The sequence below is a fragment of the Macaca nemestrina genome, chromosome 3 (genome assembly GCF_043159975.1).
Source record: "Macaca nemestrina isolate mMacNem1 chromosome 3, mMacNem.hap1, whole genome shotgun sequence".
Classification (NCBI taxonomy): Eukaryota; Metazoa; Chordata; class Mammalia; order Primates; family Cercopithecidae; genus Macaca; species Macaca nemestrina.
This window is the reverse complement of record NC_092127.1, coordinates 46,111,145-46,135,778: the sequence shown is the minus strand read 5'-3', so window position 1 is coordinate 46,135,778 and position 24,634 is coordinate 46,111,145. Positions and strand designations below refer to the sequence as shown.

Sequence of the window (24,634 nt, the reverse complement as noted above, 5' to 3'; positions counted from 1 at the left end):
AGAGGAAACGGCTCTTTGTTGGATGTTGCATAAAACTATATGGCCTTGTGCAAATGATCTAACTTTATATGAATCCTGGCTTGAAGACAGAAGTTTCTTTTGTATAAGTAGATTCACCACTCTGTGTCCTACTCTGAAATAATGAGGGGGAGAATAATCCCATATATAGCACATCAATTTTAAAAAGTCAGAATTCAGCAACTGGGAAATTTTTCAGTTTACATTCTCCTGATTCTGATTTTGTTTCTTACATTCTTTTCCTATTTTAAATTTGCTTTTATTATTTGAGATAAAAAATATTTTGTTTCCATTCTAAGTTTTGTTTTTTGAACTAAAGGTTAAAAAACCTGCATTCATGGAATTACTGCCTTTTCAGTGGTTAACTGTTAGATTTTATAATCAGAAGATTGAGATCTTTAAAGGACAAAATGGAAAATAAAATTAGGTTTGGGATAAGGAATCCTACTTGAACACTACAAAAATAGAAGAAAAAAAAGGTGAATGAATAATTGGCAAAACAAACTCTTTTTCCTGTAAGTTCCCTTTTCCCAAAATTCTTGCCATCATGCTAAAAAAAGTTGTCTCGTGGGTTGATTTTTCTCAGAATCTTGATGCTTGTTGTTAATGAAAATTTTTTTCATGTGCCAAAGTTTTGTTTTTCATGTGACTTCTGCAGCAATTTTGGTCTCACTGAAAATATTTTTTCAAGTACGCGGTAAAAGTTATTGGTAATAAGCCAAAAGGAAAATTTAAGGTGAACTTCTATCCAATTTAGTTTTACTGACTAGGGGAAATCAAATGCATTGTCCAAGGTAACTGAAGTTAGATTATTGTAGGAGAAATATCAATTCTAATTAAACATAAACTGTGAGTGCTTATTTCCAGTTTCAAAACTTACATTTTTCAATTTCTACCTCATCCTTTCCCCATCGAGGCATATTTTTGATATCAAGCTAACATAAAGTGCTGCTACTAACTGAGCCAACCTGATGGAATGGCATCACTGTTTCTGTCAGAATAGTTAAGCAGGGAGTTAAAAAATTCAAATTTTTGGGAAGGAGTTTTTTTTGGAGGGACTTCTTTTGCAATACACAACCTTCAGACATGCCAGAAAGTAACTGTGGATGCATTTTAGGGTGTAGCCAGTGTCGTATTGCATCTTTCAATCTGATAGGTAAAAATAAATCATATTTTAGATTACTATTAAAATAGCATGCTGATGTATTCATCTTGTCCTTCCTTTTAAGAAATGTATTTCAGAAATGCTAGTAACATCTTGCTCAGCAGCTCACTCTGACACCCTGACTTACTAGGGAGATCTCATTGTACTTGTTTGCTCTGCAAATCTTACAGTGGCCTTTGACCAAAGGCAATGAAATGTTACCTGACTTGGCATATCAGTCAGGATTCTCAGTTGCAAGCAATAGACATCTCTGACTAATTTAATCATAAAAGGAGTTTATTAAGGATATTAGGTAGCACAGTTTCTCTGGGAAAGCTGAGAACCCACCTTGGCAGCTTATCAGCTAGGATCAATGATGCTGAACTGATCTAGGGAATATATTGCCACTGCCTTCTGGCACATGATCATAGGCCCTGCATCTTGCACCACCAGCACCAGTCACGTGAGACCCCAAATGCCACCCCCGCTGCCTTTGGGAACTGCATCACTGCCCCTGCCTCTGGCCCCGGTTTCTGTACGGTTCTTACTATTTGTAACTGCTTGAGATTCTAAATGTGGGATGGATTATTTGGTGGAGCCAGTGTACCTGGTAATGTGACTGCACTCTGGTTGCAGGGGTGGTTGAAAAAGCAGTGACTTGGGGTTTTCAGCTTTTGAAGTGTTGTGTGTGTGTGTGTGTGTGTGTTTTGTTGTTGTTTGTTTGTTTGTTTTTTAAGAAACATGGTCTTGTTATGTTGCTCAGGCTAGTCTTGAACTCCTAGGCTCAAGCAGTCCTCCCACCTTGGCCTCCCAAGGTGCTGGGATTACAGGTGTGAGCCACCACGCCTGGCCTGTAGTGTTGTTAATGATTTTCCAAACATAGGAAGGAAAGTTCAGATGCTGGGTACCTGAAAAGAATCACGTAAGTCCACTATACATGGCATACTGGAGTTGGAGGGGGAAGGATAGAAAAATAAGGACAACAGCTACCTTCCTATAGTACTTAAAATGCTACTAATAGTTATGAGAAAAATGTTATAACAGAACCCATAGTTTCTCGGTATTTTCTTAATAGCAGCATCCATATGTTACCAGAAAGGGGTCCTGAGCCAGACCCCAAGAGAGGGGCTCTTAGATATCCTGTAAGAAAGAATTTGAGACAAATCTGTGGAGAGAAAAGCAAGTTTATTAAGAAAGTAAAGGAATAAAGAATGGCTACTCCATAGACAGAGCAGCCCCGAGGGCTGCTGGTTGGCTATTTTTATGCTTATTATATGCTAAACAAGGGGTGGATTATTCATGAGTTTTCCAGGAAAGGGATGGGCAATTCCCAGAACTGAGGGATGGGCAATTCCCAGAAAAGGGGCAATTTCTCCCCCTTTTAGATTCTATGGGGTAACTCCTGATGTTGCCATGGCGTTTGTAAACTGTCATGGCGCTGATGGGAGTGTCTCTTAGTATGCAAATGCATTATAATTAGTGTATAATGAGCAGTGAGGATGACCAGAGCTCACTTTCGTAACCATCTTGGTTTTGGTGGGTTTTGGCTGGCCTTTTCTACTGACTCCTGTTTTGTCAGCAAGGTCGTTGTGACCTGTATATTGTGCTCACCTCCTATCTCATCCTGTGACTAAGAATGTCTAACCTCCTGGCAAGGCAACTCAGTAAGTCTCAGCCTTATTTTACCCAGCCCCATTCAAGATGGAGTCACTCTGGTTCAAATGCCTCTGACACATAGGCATAATACTCTGTTAAACAGTTGCTGTGTGCTTGATAGTTCTTTGTTTTATAATGTTATCTCTGATTCATACAACAGCCTTGAAAAGTAGACATTGTCCCCATTTTGTAAGGTAAAGGAACTGATGCTCAGAGTAACTTCCCAAAATCACACAGCACATATGGCAGTGCTGAAATTCAAACCCACATGTATCTGTTTCAACACCTCTCTTCTTGCTATCATACCAGCATTTCTCCTCATAGAAATTTTGTGAAAAGCACAGATAACCTCCTTGATTTAAACTAGAAATTTTTGAGAGCCCTGAATTGTTTGCCTTAATAATCCACTACTTATCATTTATCATGAGTTGTGAGATCCTGCTAGGTTCAGGAGAGTGACTGGGACCAGAGCTACAGACTCAGGAGTCATAAGACCTTACGAGCTCCTGGGTGCTGTGGGCAATGGTGAGGTGGTCCTGGGAGGAACTTGCAGAGTAAGAGAAGCAGTGCTGTAGGACCTGACAAAACATGAGCTGGAGGTGGGTTAGAAAGAGACAGAGTGGTTTTTACCTGGTAGAAGGAAAACCTGAACAGGAACCTGTTAGGGGAGCCCAAGAGCATAGCTGAGGAAGGAAAGTGTGGTTGGGAGCCAGGAACCAAAATAGGATAAGGTGTAAAATAGGCCATTGGAGTGGATGGCCAAGTGGGAAGTTATGCTCGCCTTTGTAGTTTGAAATCAAATTTGCAGAATCTTTACCTTCTCTGTAAGAGTGCCATGAGGTGCGGTGATAGAACCCCTGCACTAGTTTACGTTCAGATACTCAGTGGACACATGCAACTTTGTGCTTGAATTTTTAGTTTCTTGTTTTTTAATGCTGCCTTGGCTCTGGTGGTCTTTGGGGCCTCACCCAGGCAGTGAGCAGCCTAGATGGACTAGGATGTTCCCCACATCCCACCCTAGAGTCACATCTGTTGCGTTAGAGGCCATCATCCCTTGAGAATGACTTAAATTCATGCTGGCCATGGTGGCTCAGGCCTGGAATCCCAGCATTTTGGGAGGCTGAGGTAGGCAGACTACCTGAAATCAGGAGTTCAAGACTGGTGTAGTCAACATGGTGAAACCCCATCTCTACTAAAAATACAAAAATTAGCTGGACATGGCGGCAGGCGCCTGTAATCCCAGCTACTTGGGAGGCTGAGGCAGGAGAATCGCTTGAACCGAGGAAGCAGAGGTTGTGGTGAGCCGAGACCATGCTATTGCACTCCAACCTGGGCTACAAGAGGGAAACTTTGTCTCCAAACAAAAAAAAAAAGAATGACTTAGATTGATTCCCTCTCAGTCTTTATTTTGTATCTGCCCACATTGATGCTAATCTGCCACTCTCCTTCCTACATGCATGGGCTTGTGAATTCTCCTGACCATTTATGCTATTTGTTTGTCTTTTTGCAAATCAAAAGAGCCTAATGTCACCTTGAAAGGATGAGTGATTACAGTTTAGCTTATTTGCGGTTCGATATTTAATTCCTCCCTCTTTAGAGAACTTCTAGAGTACACAGGCATAGACATACAAATTTAGTTGCAAGTAAGAATGAGAGTATACCTGAGTAGTTTACTTAAAATTGTGGGGGAGACTGGATATGTGTTGAAACAGACAGTGTTTGTGAGGCTAGGTGTCCAGAGTAGAGTCTGTCTTGGATGGGCCTTCAACAGAATGGCTTTTTCCTGACATAGGTGCAGCCTTGTCTTGTGCATGCTTATCACAACAGCATGTTTCTCCTTTGTTCTGGGGGATGGGAATTTCCTTCCTTTCATTCTTTTCTCTTCACTGCTACAGCCCCAGTGTTTGCTTGTTCACTCCCTGCATCCTACATCAATGCCAGTCAACTCTGCCATGCACTAGTTGGCATCAAGATCTGTGAAAAGGAGTGGAAGCAGGGGAGACAAAAATTAAAGCTCTCCCTGCATCTCCTTTTTAGTTAATTGTTCCTCATCCTCTCTACCCCAATGGTGAAGCAGATGCAGGTAGAGGAAGAAGCAGGGGGAAATGATACCTAACATTACTAACATTCTTTTCTGTTCATCATACCCCTACTCCCTCGCCAATTACCCTCATCCCCATTCTCTTTTCTCATTCTTCAGTATCTTTCTTCCCTATTAGACTATAAGATCCAGAAGGATAAAAGCCATATCAACGTTGGTCTCTGATGTGCCCCATCAATGTCTAGTACAGGACCTGACATATAGAAGACACCAAGATATGCTTGCTTGGTGAATGAGTGAGGCATGAAGGGGGAATTGGGGGAGTACACTGTTTTTCTCTATACCCCTCTTGACAACTTTACCCAGTTGTGATTTTTCACCTGTGTATCCCCCAATCTCTGATCTTGAAGGGGCCTGCCTCCTGGCGAGCAGCAAGATGGTTCCCACAGTGGGTGCTGAACACATTTTCCCATAGAGCATTTTTCTGCATGGTGGTTAGTATCTGTTGGAACTATACTGTATACTTAAGGGAGCTTTCTTGGCTGGACATAGTACCTGTAACATACAATATTGTTTTTATGGGAAAATGCATTGAGTTCATATGAATCTACTTACATGCAAACTTTTGGATTAAAACTTTTCCATTAGTTGGGGTCTACCATTACGTGTTCTCCTGTCAGGCTTTTATTCATTACTAGTATATAAATGAACAATAAGCCATTTCTTTGGAGAAAGGCCAGAGCCAGAAGTCTTTCCTTCTGAGATTATAAATCATTACATTAAAATGAATTTCATTCATCCAACAAACGTTGGTAGTTTATTTCAAATGTATTTATAGAGTGCCTGGCGCATGTAGGGCGTTGTACAGAGGAATCATATATAAATAAAATAGGGACCCTATCCTGGTGAGGTCATAGTCAGATTTCCGTTTAAATCGAAATTGGACTCATAGTCCACAAGGTCACTTCCAGCTCTGAAATTCAGTAATTCTGTGATTTTTATGCTCTATTCATTTGCATATTTTCCTTGTTGTATGTGGTCCTATTATCAAATTTATTTTTAGGTAATAGAGAAAGCATATTTACATTAATAACAATTAAGAGCAGTAACCCCACCATTATAGCTTTTAAGTAATTCTAAATTTATTATTTATAAAAATGAAAAACCCAGGAACAAACCATTTAATTCTAGCTTTTTATTATAAAAAGAGTAGAGCCACATACATTATGAAATTGACGTAAAAATAGAATGACAGAGACTTGACTTTAAAAGTTTAAGTATTCCATAAGGATAATATATATGGGTGTTGGGATTGCAAATATTTTTGTGTTTTTTTCTAAATGCGTTTCTATGGTTTTCAAAGTTTATGTGATAGGTATGTGTTATTCCCTCACTATCACCTCATATACATACACACACATGCAGGCACATTCATTCCTTGTTATTGCTGAATAGTAACTCATTGTATGGATATATCACACGTTATCCAACATGGACTACACTAATTATTATTATTATTATTTTGAGACATGGTCTGGCTCTATCGTCCAGGCTAGCATGCAGTGGCATGATCTCGGCTCATTGCAACGTCTGCTTCCCAGGCTTAAGCCATCCTCCCACCTCAGCCTCCCAAGTAGCTAGGACTATAGGCATGCACCACCATGCTCAGCTAATTTTTTTGTGGGTGTGTTTTTTGTAGAGACGGGATTTCGCCATGTTGTCCAGGATAGTCTTGAACTCCTGGGCTCGAGCCATTCACCTGCCTCAGCCTCCCAAAGTGCTGGGATTACAGGTGTGAGGCACCGGCCTGCCTGGATTACACTAATTTTTGAATTGAAAATCTCATGGTCCTCAAGGCCCTCCTTAATTTCCCAGGCTCATTTCTCTTACCTATCTCTGTCCACGTCTCATGCCTTTCGTTGTTGGGTGCCATTCCTTCTTTTTTTTTTTTTTTTTTTTTTTCCTTTTTTTTTTTTTTTTGAAACGGAGTCTCGCTGTGTCCCCAGGCTGGAGTGCGGTGGTGCGATCTCGGCTCACTGCAAGCTCCGCCTCCTGGGTTCACACCATTCTCCTGCTTCAGCCTCCCGAATAGCTGGGACCACAGGCGCCCGCCACCACGCCTGGCTAATTTTTTGTATTTTGTTGAGTAGAGATGGGGTTTCACTGTGTTCGCCAGGATGGTCTTGATCTCCTGACCTCGTGATCCGCCCACGTCGGCCTCCCAAAGTGCTGGGATTATAAGCCTGAGCCACCGCGCCCGACCGGGTGCATTCCTTCTTTAAGGACAATCTCAAATGGTACTTTTTTCCCAAGATTTTTTCCCTTGATTCGTTGAATAACAGTGTTTACTGTATTCTCACAGTATTTTGTCCAGGCCACAGTTTTAGCTTGTGCTTTTTGTAATTTGTATAATTGTCTCTCATTTCAGATTCTAACCATGAGACAGGGACATTTCTGTTGGTGTCAGAAATAGCCTTGCAAAGGCTGTAACGTAGGGTAATTGGTAGTTATTATTTCTAATTGGGAAGCTACAAAACTTTGTCTCAGGAATTAAGGAGCGTAACTACATTTTGGGAGAAAACCTGTCTTCCCACCGTTGGTACAGTGACCTAATGTTGCACACATAGTTGGAACTCAATAAATGCTTATTGAAATGGACCCAATATCTGGTAGTAGGACTGGGGGCATTTTCAATGTCCCTGGAAAGGAAATTCGATATTTATTTGTACCATATACTTAGAAGTCCTAAGTTTAAAAGGGAGAGAGTGAGAATATACGTTGGTCAAATGAGGAAAATGTATATAAAGTACCTCTTTGCAGGAAAGCCCCAGAACCATCACTTTTAACTTTTATATTGGACATGCCATATTTGGATATGGTCAGTAAATGTTTGTTTTTTTGTTTTTTTTTCTTTACAGAGGTGTAAGTTCCAGTACCTTAATGAAACAGTCTGTAATAAATTCTCCTGTAAGTGCAAAGGCTGAGGGTATGTCTTCCATGTTTTTTGATGCCCTATTTGGATCAACCTTAAGTCAGACATAGAAGTGCAAATCATGTGAGGGTCTTTTTTGAGAAAGAGTCTTGCTGTGTTGCCCAGGCTGAAGTACGGTGGCACAGTCTTGGCTCACTGTAACCTCTGCCTCCCGGGTTCAAACAATTCTCATGCCTCAGCCTCCCAAGTAGCTGGGACTACAGGTGCCCACCACCATGCCTGATTAATTTTTTGTATTTTAGTAGAGACGAGGTTTCACCCAGGCTGGTCTCAAACTCCTGACATCAGTCAGTCCATCTGCCTCAGCCTCCCAAAGTGCTAGGATTCCAGGCGTGAGCCACCACTGCTCAGCCAGGGTCCTTAAGTTCAAATCATGGAGCGGTCCACAGAGCACTCTTCTCAGGTGCAAGGTGGAAAGGACTTTGATTCTGGACTAGTATTTTCAGTCACATCTACAGGTCTTTGAAAGGGAAAAAAGATATTATTGATAGGTCCTGTTTTTTGAGGAAAAAAACAAATAAGCATTCCTATCTACCTGGCAAATAATTTATTCTATTCTAATGATAATTATTTTATGTGGTTAAAGATCAGAGAAAGGGAGCCATAGGCAGGACAGCAGCCCAGTGTTGGTACCACACTCTTGGGAATCACTTAATTTCTGTTTTCTTCATAACAGTTGCCAGTTTTCTTAGACTGTGCTGTATTTGGAGTGGATGACGCTGGTGGTGATTGTCTAAAACTTAGATACTTAAACAGTTTGAAAACTTGTTGGAGTAGGAATTATAAAAGCTTTATAGTTTTCATTATCTTCTTCATTCCCACTCTTCCAAGTTACTACAAATATGCCTAATTTCTATAAATATATGCAATTTAAAATATTTCAATTGTAATACACAAGTAGTTCTTTGCAGTAGATTCCTATGGAGATTTTTCTTCGTATTTTATAGGGTTCTTCAGATATTTTCCTCTTGCTTATAATCCTTATAAAGCTATATTTATTTTCTTTTGTCTAAACTCATTCAATTTTATGTGTATTTTTCTCATCTGCTCTTTTGTTTGCTTGCTGCGATATAAGGCTGTATAAAGAAATACTTGGTGCTTTCTGTGACAGCAGGCCATATAAAGAAATACAAACTCTTTTTTTTTTTTTTTTTTAAGACAGAGGCTGGAGTGCAATGGCACAATCTTGGCTTACTGCAACCTCTGCCTCCCAGGTTCAAGCAATTCTCCTGCCTCAGCCTCCCGACTAACTGGGATTACAGGTGCCCATCACCACATCCGGCTAATTTTTTTGTTTGTTTGTTTTTTGAGATGGAGTCTTGCTCTGTTGCCCAGGCTGGAGTGCAGTGGCATGATCTCTGCTCACTGGAATCTCCACCTTCTGGGTTCAAGCGATTCTCCAGCCTCAGCCTCTCTAGTAGCTGGGATTACAGGTGCACACCACCATGCTTGGCTAATTGTTTTATTTTTTAGTAGAGACGGGGTTTTGCCATGTTGGCTGGGCTGGTCTCAAACTCCTAACCTCAGGTGATCCACCCATCTTGGCCTCCCAGAGTGCTGGGATTACAGGTGTAAGCCATTTTTTTGTATTTTTAGTAGAGACGAGGTTTCACCATGTTGGCCAGGTTGGTCTCGAACTCCTGACCTCAAGTGATCCTCCCATCTCAGCCTCCCAAAGTGCTGGGATTACAGATGTGAACAACCGCAACTGGCCAAGAAATACCAACTCTTATAAGCGCTTTAATTCATTTTATACCGCTCTGGCTATAGTGAAAAAAGGCAATATTTTTACACTTGATATACTTTTTATAAGATAAAAATCAATGTAGGATGAAAATATCCTATTGCTCTAGTAATTCCCACAGAAGGTCAGCCTCAATAATAGAAGATGAAAAAAGAAGTTTTGTGGTGTTTGCTCTTTTATAAACTCATATTTGGAGAAGGAACACAATATATATATGATTTCCTCATAACTGCTGTTGGTGCCCCAAATCTGATATTGTTGCGTGATCACCTGACATTGCTTCCTGCTTCTGAAGGAATGACTGGATTTGAAGCTAACATGCTTACTAAACCAGGAAGCTGCTATTGCAGAATGCACAGGAAGTCAAGCTGCCTGTGCAGTTGCGCTGAGACTTGAGACTCATGCATTGTGACCTGTGCCTACTGCATGTCTCCCCATCATCATAACTGTTTTGAAAACTGGCTTCAAATAAGCAAAAGGCCTAGTGTTATTTCCATAGCAGCACTAAAATTAATGAATAAGAGTTACAGAGTTGACTGAATATAAAGGAGATATGTCTAACAATTACAGTTCTCCAAAACCTAGTGTGCTCCCTCTTGGTCCTTGTAAGTGGTCAAACAAAAATGGCATAAGCACTCACTTAGGTGTTGCATTGGTCAGGGACCTGGTGGGAGGCAGATGGCATACACAAGTTGGATAATTTGGGGAAAATTTCTTTAAAAAATAAAAATGTAGGGAATAGTAAGAATATGCAAGGGCAAGTAAGAGGGTATGGGTCAAGGGCTAGTATCTGTACGTGAAGAAGAAAGTGGAGGAAATGTTATCAAACCACTGGCTGTGTACAAATGGCTGCCTTATAGGAGCTGAGGTCTCCAGTCAAGGGAGACTGCCCACTGAGAACATATGGGGACACAGCCAACAGTTCTGTTCCCCGACCCTGGGCTCCTCTATCTCCAGCCATTGTCTCTTTTGACCAAACCTAACCAGTGGAGGACAAGGATTGATGCAGTCCTTGACAGATCAGACTCTTCAGGCTCAAAGAGTACAAATAGGTGGGGAGTAGATTGGAGTTAAGTTGAAACAGTCCAGTGCAGATGTTATAGTGAATGGGACAACCCTGCTGTCCTCATTGCTACTACAGAACTCATTTTTTTTTATTGTTATACTTTAAGTTCTAGGGTACATGTGCACAACATTCAGGTTTGTTACATATGTGTACATGTGCCATGTTGGTGTGCTGCACCCATTAACTCATCATTTACATTAGGTATATCTCCTAATGCTATCCCTCCCCCAAGCCCCCATCCCACGACAGGCCCCAGTGTGTGACATTCCCCATCCTGTGTCCAAGTGTTCTCATTGTTCAATTCCCACCTATGAGTGAGAACATGTGGTGTTTGGTTTTCTGTCCTTGCGATAACTAGCTCAGAATAAGCTGGTTTCCAGCTTCATCCATTCCCCTACAAAGAACATGAACTCGTCCTTTTTTATGGCTGCATAGTATTCCATGGTGTATATGTTCCACATTTTCTTAATCCAGTCTATCATTGATGGACATTTGGGTTGGTTCCAAGTCTTTGCTATTGTGAATAGTGCTGCAGTAAACATATGTGTGCGTGTGTCTTTATGGTAGCATGATTTATAATCCTTTGGGTATATACCCAGTAATGGGATGGCTGGGTCAAATGGTATTTCTAGTTCTAGATCCTTGAGGAATTGCCACACTGTCTTCCACAATGGTTGAACTAGTTTACAGTCCCACCAACAGTATAAAAGTGTTCCTATTTCTCTACAGCCTCTCCAGCACCTGTTGTTGCCTGACTTTTTAATGATCGCCATTCTAACTGGTATGAGATGGTATCTCATTGTGGTTTTGATTTGCATTTGTCTGATGGCCAGTGATGAAGAGCATTTTTTCATGCATCTGTTGGCTGCATAAATGTCTTCTTTTGAGAAGTGTCTGTTCATATCCTTCACTCACTTTTTGATGGGGTTGTTTGATTTTTTTCTTGTAAATTTGTTTAAGTTCTTTGTAGATTCTGGATATTAGCCCTTTGTCAGATGGCTAGATTGTAAAAATTTTCTCCTATTCTCTAGGTTGCCTGTTCACTCTGATGGTAGTTTCTTTTGCTGTGCAGAAGCTCTTTAGTTTAATTAGATCTCATTTGTCAATTTTGGCTTTTGTTGCCATTGCTTTTGGTGTTTCAGTCATGAAGTCCTTGCCCATGCCTATGTCCTGAATGGTATTAGCTAGGTTTTCTTCTAGGGTTTTTATGGTTTTAGGTCTAACATTTAAGTCTTTAATCCATCTTGAATTAATTTTTGTGTAAGGTGTAAGGAAGGGATCCAGTTTCAGCTTTCTACATATGGCTAGCCACTTTTCCCAGCTCCATTTATTAAATAGGGAATCCTTTCCCCATATCTTATTTTTGTCAGGTTTGTCAAAGATCAGATGGTTGTACATGTGTGGTGTTATTTCTGAGGGCTGTTTACAGAACGAATTTTTATGAAGAATCATTGACTTTCAAAAATACTTGAGGTTACAGTTGAAGCATCAAAAAATACAGACTTCCTGTTCATTCAGCATCTAGTTTATTCAATTATGGAGAACATAGTTTTACATTATGAAACATCTTGGCTGGGCACGGTGGCTAATGCCTGTAATCTGAGCACTTTCGGAGCCCCAGGTGGGGTGGATCACTTGAGGTCAGGAGTTCAAGACCAGCCTGGCCAACATGGTGAAACCCCATCTCTAATTTAAAAAGAAAAAAAAAATGCATCTTGTTCTGTTGTTGAACAACTGTAATTATTAGGAAGGTTATTCTTGCATTGAAATGTGCCTTCCTGTACCTTCTGTTACTTGCTAGTTCTTTCGTTTGCTATTCTCTTGCCTTCTGTCTTTTGACCCCTTTATGACATTTTTGGTGTTTGTTTAACAGGCACTCATTTATTCAACATCTATTTATTGAATGCTTGCTATGGGCCAGGACTTGTTCTTGGTGCTGGGAATTCAGTTGTGAACAACACAAAGCTTCTGCTTTCATGAAAATTACATAGTAGTAGATAGAGACAGACATTGAGCGAATACATAATATGATCTCTGTAGGTGATAACTACTGAGATTAACAGCAGTTAACTGTGGTCACAAGAGAAAACTGTGGCTTAAATTGGGTCTGAAGTCGTTCTGAGTCAACGGTGTAATGCAGTGGCCAAAAAGCCTAAATCCATCTTAGACTGTTTGAATCAAATGACCACGTTAGGGAGGTTATGTTTGCTTTCTTATTGTCAAGCTGAGCCTCGTGTATAGCGTTTACATTTTGGAGAGACACTGGCAAGTGGAAACTTGTTCAGGGGTATCCCCATGATAGCCTTGTAAACACTTGAAGAAAGCCATCATATTTGCATAGAGTGTTCCCTAGGCCAAACCTTTCTGGTTTTGCCAGCAGTTTCTCACATGGTATGATTTCTATACTCTTAACTGTCCTGGTCTTTCTCCAGATAATTAATTTCCTCTTAAAATGATGCTCCCAGAATTCAACTCATCTTTCCAGATGTGGTTTCAACTTGGGTAATGCTTATTAGACTATTTCTTCCCTTGATCTAGTTATTTAATTTTACTAATGCATCTGAGGATTGAATTTCCTTAAAAAAAACAAAACAAAACAAAAAAAAACAGCTGTGTTACTTGACTCTTAGTGTTGAGCTAGGCTGTAAAGCCAGGTCTCCAGCACTTCCGTTCATACAATTTATATACATAAATATATTAGCCAACATCTCTATTAAAATGTCATCTCATCGCTGTCTATGCAATATTCTACATTAAGATCCTTTGGAATATTGTCTTTCATCTAACTTGGTGTCATCTACAGAATTAACAAGCATATTCTCAAACTTCATCTAGGTGTTTAATATAATTGTTTAATTAAAAAAGAGTAATAGCGCCAGACCTTTCCTTCAGATTATAGCAGCTCAATAATTAATCCTGTTTTAGTATGACATTTCAAATAACTGTGAACAGCCTTAATATGTCATCCATTTTACATTTCTGCATTTTATCCAAACATTTTGAAAAATGAAGATACAGTCTTCATTTCATGATGGCATTTCCATCTGGTACTAGGCTTAACAAAAAACTTACTAGAGGCTGGGATTGGTGGCTCATGCCTGTAACCCCGGCATTTGGGAGGCCAAGGCGGGCAGATCACTTGAGCTCAGGAGTTTGAGACCAGCCTGAGCAATGTGGCAAAAATGCAAATCTACAAAAAATACAAAAATTAGCTGGCCATGGTGGCATGCGCCTATAGTCCCAGCTGCTTGGGAGGCTGAGGCACAAGAATTGCTTGTGCCGGGAAGGCGGAGGTTGCAGTGAGCCGAGATTGCACCATTGTACTCCAGCCTGGGTGACGGGAGTGAAACCGTGTCTCTCTCTTTCTCTGTAAATAAATAAATATATATATATATATATATATTTACCTCTCTAACCTTGCAGGGAGTGACCTTTCTTTTTCACTCAGTCTTAGTTATGTGTCCAAAGCATTGGTATATGTTTTTGGTTTAGTTTTTAATTTGCAAGCTCCATGTAAGACTACAGTGGGTTTTGTGTCAGATGCCTTCTTATTTATGAGTTGGAGTGAAGACAGGGGGAGTATTGACCTCATTCTTCCTGGAGATTTTCTTGTTTTCCAAGGAGTTGGGTGTTGTATTTTATAGGATTTTCTAGATTATATTGACTCCACTCAGATGCCAAGAACCCTTACATTTTGGTGGCAGCATGACTTTCAAGAGGGTTTGCTTCTCTTGCTTAGTACAAAAGTGTCCATGGATCAGAATGTGATTAAACACATCAAGTCAGGTGACTTGTCACTGAGGGTTTGTATTGGTTGCAAGTACCAGAAATGTGCCTGTGCCGATTGGGGAATCAGGATATTAGTCAAAGGAAAGGAAAACCTGTTCAACAATTTTTCTTGCTTTTCATGTGCTGCAGAGAAAAGGCTAAATCCCATCTGGTGCACACTATTGTGGGAATCTTATACTTTAGATTCATAAACACAGTATGTTCAGATTTGCTAGATTTGGCATTTGCTTGAGTATGTTCGGTGTGTATTTTATACTGAGTGTCAAATTTCTTTCCTTTTGACAATAGCCGACTTCTGGTTGACTACAAAAGTAGCAGTCACAGTTAGGTTTACTATCTGTGGCTATCACAGGGTTCACATGGGCATCATTGTCCAACCAAAGTTGCTTCTGAAGTGCTGCCATACAGTCATGGCCCTCATGAACACTTGTCCTATGTTTTACCATTGTCCTGGAAGAATTACTTTCACCAGTGTCTGGGTTTAGAGGAAAAATTATATGGCTCCTATGGATATGTCCCAAAGTATTCTAGAAAGCAAGTCGTTCCCATTGTGCAGTTATTGCTTTGACATCTGGCCTTCCTTACTTACCTTTGCTACAAAAAGAATCCAGAATGACTTGTAAGGCTGGTAAACCCAGTGATTCTTGGAATGCTTTTTCAAGAATGCTCCTCCAGGAATGCTCTTGGAGTCTCACTCTGTAGCCCAAGCTGGAGTGCTATGGTGTGATCCTGGCTCACTGCAACTTCCGCCCCCTGGGCTCAAAGGATTCTCATGCTTCAGCCTCTCGAGTAGCTGGGACTACAGGCGCCTGCCACCATGCCTGGCTGATTTTTTGTATTTTACTAGAGACAGGGTTTCACCATGTTGCCCACCATGTTGCCCACATCGCCTGAGCTCAGGCGATGTGCCCACCTCAGCCTCCCAATGTGCTGGGATTACAGGCATGAGCCACTGCACCTGGCCTGAAAACACATTTTCTTAATGTGACTAAACTTTTCTAGCTGAATTGATCTATTTTAAAACTTGCCAATGAAAGCTCATTAGTAGTATCTGCTAATTAAATGCAGTTTTTATACCTAACAGACCTTTTAAAGAACATGTGGCCTTGCAAACCCTATTGCTTCTTGCTGTATGTGAGCACTTGCCACCTGGTGGTAAGGAGACCATTCCATCTCCTTCACTAGATGGTAGCACCTGGAAGTCAGGGATCGTTGCTGACTTATCTTGCCTCCCAACATTGATCATGCAGTAGGTGTGGCTGAGAAAGAGGGAGGTAAGGGAAGAAAGGGGGCTGTGAATAAGCCATTGCTTTCTGCTTCATTTGTAGGAGTTGAAGTCTCTTCAGCTACCTGTTTAGGAGAATGAAAGCAAATATTTTAGGAAATGGCCTCTGCAGTTTTCCGAATCATTTAGTTTCCTAAGCTTGTTACTCTGCAGTGGTACTTCTCAACCTCTGCACTGTTGATATTGTGGCCTGGATGATTCTTTGTTGTGTGGCCTGCCCTGTGCATTGTAGTGTGTTTAGTTAGCAGCAGCATCCTTGGTCTCTGCCCACTAGATGCCAGTAGTGCACCCCATCCCCAGCTGTGACAACAAAAATGTCTCCAGGCATTGCCAAATGTACCCTGGAGGCAAAATAGCCATCCCCTAATTGAGATTGAGAACTGCTGCTGTGTAGGAGCTCCTGTCTGGGACAAATGCAGACCAGAGAAACCAGCAAGTAATAGAAATGTGGCTTTGGAAGGGAACTTAGAAATTATCTGGAATGTTGTATCCTGGAGAACTCCTTGCCCCACACCAGTGCCAACACCACTCCCCAACCCCCTACACCCCCAACCCCACCTTTATACCTATGCTTTATACCTGCAGAACTATAACCTAAGGGAAGGAGTGAATATAAAATAGAAAAAAATACAAGTGTATGAGCTAATACTGTTTGGGGCCTGTAGGGTTATTTGTTTTAAGTTTGCTTACAGATCATGAACATGTGTCTACTTTCAAGTTACTCAAAACAAGAAAGCACAAGCTTACAGAAATAGGTCAGGGAGAAAAACACAGAAAAACTAATGTTCAGCACCACTAAAAAAGAATTCAAGGTGTATGTTGAACATTTTTCAGATTAAAAAGAACTCACTGGAATGTGGCTGGATTGCTGGTACAGCCCTGTGTAGCTCTCTGGGCTTCAGCTGAGGCTATTTTTAAGTACATGCATCAAAAAAGGTATATAGAGAAGAGTATTTAAAGTAATGATAATTTGTCTTTTTCAAAAAATGACTTGTTTTCTAAACCTGAAAAATAGCCATCATGATACTGAAGAAATAGCCGAAATATTAATATTTCCTCTATAGCTTATGTTTTATAAGGGCATTTTGTGTCTTACTAAGAATTCTCACATAAAGGTAAGAACACCAAATTAAATATTAGCTCTCGTGGTTATTTTAAGACTCATCTCAATAACCAAGAGAATTTGGTTCTCACACTTTGTACCTTTTGATTGTAAACAGCTTTAAACAGGTTTATGTTGTACTTCATCAAAAATTATAGAGGATCTGAAGACTGAGACGCATTGGGACTGAAATTAGGCAATTCAGAGTTTCTCATGCATGTAAGCTGCTTTTATTGTGATCCCTATCATTCTTAGTCTGTCTTTTCAAATATTCTACTGGAAGGACTGTCGTGAGTTGAGGGCACAGGAGAAAATGGCAGGATCTCGAGCCACCAGGCCTCACCATACCTGCTCTTTGAGGTAGAGTAAAAGCTAACTGATGCATTTTTTCCAGGATAATATTTAGATTTAGTCTGGTGGTTTTTTTTTTTTTCTTCTTGTTGTTTTGTTTGCTTTGGTTTAAGCTCAATACAGTCACATCTGAATTTACACAACAAAAATGTTTCCGAAAAGTTGTGGATGAATCCATTTTTAATAAGCCAAGTACTATAAAAAGCATCAGAAGAACTTGTTAATTGAACTTATCCTAATGTTCTAGTCACCTATTTCTTTTAATAGACGTAATGGTTGCAACAATACTTTGATTAGTTCCTTTTTGGAAGCTGGCTTTTGTTGGGGGTGGTGGGGAGAGGGTTTAAACTTAAATTTGACACCTTGATTCTCATTGAAAAAACTTTCAGCTATGTATGGTTGGTGATTTGTTGAAATTTATAACTGAAAACCTGCCACTCTGCTTTTAGTATTTGAAATCCCTTGGCAGGGAGACATTTTTCTCAGAACAGATATTTTGGAGGACCTCAGGAAGTTAATTATTCTGGCAAGAAGTTTTTTTGAACTTTTTTGGATCATTATGATATTATGCTAATTTATCTTAAAAAATGGATACTAAGTTGAATAACTGTATAGTCCTGGCAGATAAGAGCATGTCAGATGTCTTGGCACAGTTTGGGGAAAGAGGGGACTTTCCCACTTCTTTATGTAATCCACCATCATAATGTGGGAGTTTTATGAAATTTCTTCTGTTATACTGAAATACTTAGCTTTTTATGCCATATGTGCTGCTCAGTGAAAACAGGCTGTGTGTGCCTGTATATGTTTAAATGAAATGAAAAAGAGAAGTGAAATCCAAGAAATTTCTGGTGATTATTTTTAGCCACGTTCATGTGTTTTAAACATTCTCTTTTAGGTCTGTTGAATGGAACTTGGTACAGAACGTCCCATAGAAATAATAGTATAGTACATGTGGTGGCAAAGTTTCCAGATTAGCCCTCAAAGATTATTTAACTCATCATATACTCACACGCTTTGCCATAAACACTGTTTAATGATACTAAACCTATAGCAACTTTCAATACTAGGAATGAAATAAAATTGAAAAATTGTAAAAATGAATAAGGATAAATTTTGTTTCTCTGAAAGGGTTGTTTTTGAGGAAAAGTAGTTTTGAAGAGACTTAGTGGTGTGGTAGAAGAACTCCCAGCAGACCTGAAGATGTAGCAGGTGTGTGGCAGTTTGGGCATCTTGTAGATGTGTAGATGTGTAGCAGTGTGGACATCTTGGACAAGTAAATCATACTCGCAAGCCTGTTTCTTTTAATGTCATGGGGATAGTTGTGTGGATCAGAGCAGAATTTGTGTGAAGGTGGTTTGCAAACTGTAAAGTCCTATGCAAATATACAATATATGTTCTGGTTCTTAGTTATGAAAATCCTGTGTCCTGGCCTTTCTTTTTCTTGACACTCGTACATTAGTAACACAAATCTTTATGCTTAACAACAATTAGTAAGGTCCTTTTTCACTCACAAATATAATAAATGCATGTTATTTTGACTCACAGGGATAATACAAACATTTGCTTTTTTGATACAGCCTATTGGAACTTTCAAAGTCAGTCTGTCTCTCTCTCTCTCTCTCTCTCTCGTTTTTCTAGTCTCTAAACCTCTCTTGTTTTTTCCTTGTCTGAGTATCTCTTTCTTAACCACCTTCTCAAGTTTCAGGTTATACAACAGAGCTAATAGTCCAAGCCCTGACCTCTCTCTGACCTTGTACCTCTGGCCTGGGACCAGCTCCCCACTGCCAGACCCTGCAGCTGACCCTTTGTATCTCCCAGTAGTCTGAGCAGCATTCATTTGCTCAAGGTCTCACTAGAGACCAAACAGAGGCAGCCTCTCTGGAGAGACCGTGGCCTCCCAACAGTATTTTTGATGTCACTGGCCTAGCCTTAGGCCCTGATGCCAGGAACTAGAAGTGATAGGGGCCAAATCTCCCAAACCCAAGGAACTTTTCTGGTAAAAATTGTGTTATGAAAAAAAAGGAGACTCAGTGGCCATTGCAGACCAAAGCCTCATTCATTGAGGTGGGGTAGGGATTGCTGGGGACCACAATTCAGAGTTATGTATGTAACAGAGTTGTTAATATAATTCAGCAAACAAAGAGCCAAGTTGAAAAGGGTTTATTAAAGTATTAATGTTTGTGTCAAATGTATAAAATTCAGGAAACAGGCACAGCAATAACATTTAATGTTAGAAGAGGACTTAGAGATACAAAAAATACAGTTTATTCATTCTCTTGCAGAGAAATCTTAAGCTGGATAGGTTAACTGATTTGCAGGTGTCTCCTGCCTTCCAATCCTGAGTCCTTAAAGATATCCTTAAGATGATACATCTGGGTTTTGCCATGCTCTGTTCCTTGGGTACAGTTAACACTGATTTTGCATAACTATGTGCTGAGACCCTAGGAGCTAACAAACTATAAAGGCTAGAAATGAAATAGGAGGTAGCCTACAATATCAGCCACCTCTGATTCCCTTCTCCCACCACAGGGATAATTAGATTGACTGGCTGATTGATTGACTGATTGAGACAGGGTCTTGCTCTGTCACCTAGGCTAGACTGCAGTGATTTCCACTCACTGCAGCCTCGACTTCCTGGGCTCAAGTGATCTTCCCACCTCAGCCTCCTGAGTAGCTGGCACTACATGTGCACACCACAGTGCCCAGCTACTTTTTTGTATGTTAGAGACAGGATTTTGCCATGTTGCCCAGGCTGGCCTTGAACTCCTGGGCTCAAGCTATCCTGCCTTGGCCTCTCAAAGTGCTAGGATTACAGATGTGAGCCACTGTCCCTGGCCAGGAATATGTATTACGCAAGGTAATTTGTAGGAGCTTGGAGAGAACCAGCAATATGACACAGTTTCTGCTCTTTTGGGGCTTACAATACAGTATTAGATCATCAGAGGGGGTCCATTCTGGACCATACCTTGAATTAGGCGTTAGCATACTAGATTCTAGTTTTGTTTCTTCCATTGAATTTCTAACATAGGCCCTGGTTAAGTCTAAGAGATCATTTAAATCTTGGGCCTCAGTTTTTTAATTCATAAAATAAGAATATTGAATCTTGAAACTCTCTTATTTTTACATTCTGTGTATAAAATTCTCATGGTACTATCTTTATTTTACTTATCAGATTTTGAATCTCTAGTACTCTTTTTATTTCAAGATATTCTTAGCCAAGCTATAAAATCAAATTAATTTATATGCTGTTATGACAGGCAACTTAGCAATTCATGTAACCACAGGCTAGAGAAAGTTTGGACATATATAATGATTCATTTCTTCAATTTTAAGGCAGACCTACATCCCAAGCTTATGTAAAATAATTTGGATTATTACATATTCCCATAGTTCTGCCTAAAATAGAATATAATTGCTTTGGAAAATTCAAAGACTTAGAAAGTAAATTAGAGGATTGTTTATTATAAAAGAACTTTAGACCCTACAAAGGAATTTAACCACAGTTTTCTTTTCTTTGTTAATAGACAGAGTCTCACTGGGTTGCCCAGGCTGGTCAACTCCTGGCCTCAAGTGATCCTCTTTCCTTGCCCTCCCAAAGTGTTGGGATTACAGGCTTGAGCCACCACTCCTAGCCAACAGAATTCTTTTCAATAGTGAGTTCCTCTACTGCATTGAAAATGTAATATGATTTGCAGATGTTTAGTTTATATACACCAGAAAGAAATAGTTACGTATATTTACAGTTGATGGTTCTCTGCAGCAGTGCTGAGTGTATGCCAGATATGCTTTCTGTTAACTAATTGTGGGGATTTTCTGTGGGTTGAAAGATTTTTGCTGTTGTGTTGGAATTTTACTGACCTATCTTTCCTCCCTCTCGATGTTCTTCCCAGTAGTTCAAATAGCATTCACATGTAAAATGACTGGTTAAAATATGGGAGATCATCTCTGACTGTGGGAGAAGTCACCCATTTAGGGGATCAACCTGTGACTGAGGAGGTAGGACACTTTCTGTAGTGGGAGGTACATAAGCCACGTACGAACAGATTTAGTTCAAATGCCAGCGCTACCTCTCCCTTGCATTAAGCAAGTTACTGAAACCTTCAGAATCTAGTTTTCATCTGTAATATAGGAATAATGATGATAATGCTTATATCACCAGGGAATTTGTCTTTTCTGAAAGGGCTAGCACACAGTAGGTACTCAATGCAAGTTAGCTTTTGCCCTTCCCTTCAAATCCAGGGAACATGTGACAGCAACAAGACTGTAGCCCTGGGAGTTGCTGTGTCTGCAGCCTCTTTAAGGTGTTAGGCAGACAGGATGTAAGCACTAGAAAGATTCAGCGTGATATCACCAGGTATAGTGGTTCAGCCTTTGGCCTCTGTAGCCCAAGAGCCTGTGTTCGGGTCTACTAACTGTGCTCTTGAAATGTCTCCTACTTTTAGGTCAGTTTCCTTATCTGTAAACTGAGACTAATGGCATTTACCTAATTGGGTTGTTGGAGATCAAGTACCTTAATTGATATAAAGTCCCTGGGAGGTGGTGGTTTGCTCCAGTCTGTTATAGGGGGAGCATTTTGTTCTTAGAGTTCAGTGAAGACCGTTTTTTAAAACCGAGTGGAATAGCTATAGGCATTATAAAGACAACTGATATGTCCACTTGAAGAAGCTCTTGTTTCTGAACGGTACTTGGCTAGTTTCTTTAACAGGAGATGGCTTTGCTTTTAGAAGCCTGCCCTGGAGTCTTCCATCTCTTCCACCCTCCCTACACGTCAACTCTGTATGGCTTTTGTTATTGATGTGGAGCAGTTGAAGTCACTGACTTGGGTGTAGGCCAGGCCAGCATTACTGAGGTCATATATTACTTTCCTAGACTCTAGTCATGAACAGGATGTTGGAAGTCAGAGGTACAGAGAAGCTGCCTTTTTAGGCCGCTCACATGAAAGGTGTGTTTGCTTTCTTCATCATTTTTATTCTAATAGATCAGAATCTTATTCAGTATCTTGGTAGCATTTTTTCTTTTACTCTACAACCTTTATGCCGCCGGGCTGTCATTTTGCTTGTTCTTTGGTTAGACAGACTAATGCTGTTTTGTTATGCACTTTCTTCATTGTTATTTCATTGTTGAAACATCTCTTCTTCAGTTAACTAAATATTTATTTAAGGCAGGTAGAATTCCTCAGTGAAGCCGTATATTTCTTTAGGTATTACAGATATATTCTAAAACATTTAGGAATTATTCAGTTTACATATTTTTTTCTGGTGGAAATGAAATAATACTATGGAGAAAGTATTCATTGAAACAGCAAGTGAAATTGTGTTTCCCCCAGGAATAGTGTAAAAAGAACATGCTTTTATTTTCTGCTTCGCTTTTGTATTTGGGACTTGGGGAAACTATGCTTTTGTTATTTTGGAAAAGCAATGGAATTTTATCAGACATTTTCCTGAAACTCCCTACCTTCTCTTTTTCCTGAAATACTACCTTCAAAGTCCTGTTTTGCTCTGTTAGGAGGTTCCACCATTCAACAAATGAAAGAGCTTGGTTAGTTTAGGTTATTTTGTTGATCTGTTGGCTTTAAAGAAAGAAGAGACTGTCAGAGGAAGATAGTCTGAGAAACAACAGTTGGAGGATCATATGACCAATAGTGTGAAACTTGGGACACTGATTTGTTAGCTTGAGCAGTTAAGTTTTTTTTTTTTTTTCAATGTCTGCAAGTAAATACGTGGCCTCAGACCCTGTTATGGTTTATGATGGGTGAGAGTGCAGAGAAAGTAACATTCTCCAGGTTTAAACTTTATTCTGACTCTGTTCCCTAATCGTGAGGATTTTTATGGTTTTTGTAACTGCTATTGTGAAATAGAAACTGATTGCTAGTTGACTTTGGCTATTGCTAAATTGTGACATGCATGCACTTCTTTTTAATTTAACAGTTGTTTTCTGCTGTTTTCTCAGTTTGAAAGTACTAATTATGAATAAGAATTCCTAGAAATATTCTTCCATAATGATATGTCACAGATGTTTGAGTGCTACACACACTCTCCTCTCCATTTTTAAGTCAATTTAGTGGAGATAAAATGTAGATAATAGCTATGTGTTTTAATGAGTTTGGGCCCACTCCCCAGAGGCTCTGTATTTCAATATGTTATGGGACCCCTCTGATCTTTCTGAAATGGCCACCATCAGATCATTGAGACTTAATGTGCAGTTTAAAATGTGTGTTTCTGAGATTTATATATATGATTTGGACACAGAATAACTTGCGCTGTTTCCAAAACCACATTCTTCGTCCTCTTATAGAACCCAATGGAAGCTGTGCCTTAAATGTCATGTTCTTTATACTTAGGTCCTTAAAAAATGTATACTTTTGTCATTTGTTATAGAAGATTTTGAAAATTCTGAGAAGTGTAAGAAAAGAAAAATTACTTGTAACTCTACTGCTCAGAGAAAAACTGCTGTTAAAATGTTGAGGTATTTACTTCCAGACTCATTTTTCTTTTTTTTTTTTTTTTTTTTTTTTTGAGACGGAGTCTCACGCTGTTGCCCAGGCTGGAGTGCAGTGGCGCGATCTCGGCTCACTGCAAGCTCCGCCTCCCGGGTTCCCGCCATTCTCCTGCCTCAGCCTCCTGAGTAGCTGGGACTACAGGCGCCCGCCACCGCGCCCGGCTAATTTTTTGTATTTTTAGTAGAGACGGGGTTTCACTGTGGTCTCGATCTCCTGACCTTGTGATCCGCCCGCCTCGGCCTCCCAAAGTGCTGGGATTACAGGCTTGAGCCACCGCGCCCGGCCCAGACTCATTTTTCTATACATATTTATATAGCTATATATAGTTATTCATTTGTAAGAATGACTATAAACTGTTTTGAAATCTGCTTTTTTAACATAACAATATATGTGAGCACATTTTTCCACATCCCAAAATATTTTTGAAAAATATTTCTTTTAAATGTCTGCATAGTTTTGTACCCATTATAATTTGGCTGTGGAAAAAGTTCAAGGTATGCCAAATAGTCCTGGCACAGTAGCTCACACCTGTAATTCTGACACTTTTGGGGGCCAAGGTAGGAGGATCACTTGAGGCCAGAGGTTCGAGACCAGCTTGGTCAACCTCATACGACCTATTTTACAAAAAAGTGAAAAAACTACCCAAGCATGGTAACACTCTCATAGTCCTAGCTACTTTGGAGGCTGAGGTAGAAGGATTGCTTGAGCCCAGGAGTTTGAGGGTGCAGTGAATTATGATCGTACCACTGCACTCCAACCTGGGTGACAGAGCAAGACCTTGTCTCCAACAACAACAACAAAACATATATATATATATATAAATATATGTGAAATTCAAAAGTCCACTTTGGTGATAAGGTCTTCCTTCTAAATTATAGAAATAATTGGCTTAAAACGGAAATTGGGAACATGCTAACTTTGTGCTTTATTCAAGATAGGCTTGTTTA

At 40.0% G+C, this 24,634-nt stretch overlaps 1 protein-coding gene across 4 annotated transcripts in view; it reads left to right on the top strand.

The window, feature by feature from the left end:
* Positions 1-24,634, top strand: part of LOC105493302 (GRB2 associated binding protein 1) — a 130,002-nt gene that overhangs the window by 22,548 nt on the left and 82,820 nt on the right. Inside the window, exon 1 of one of the 4 annotated variants that reach the window (XM_011760853.2) lies at positions 6,838-22,130. The exons of the other annotated variants lie outside the window; for them this stretch is intronic. The gene's annotated coding sequence lies outside the window, so the exon portion shown is untranslated. Of the gene's footprint in view, positions 1-6,837; positions 22,131-24,634 lie in introns of those variants that run through there. 4 annotated transcript variants of the gene reach the window in all.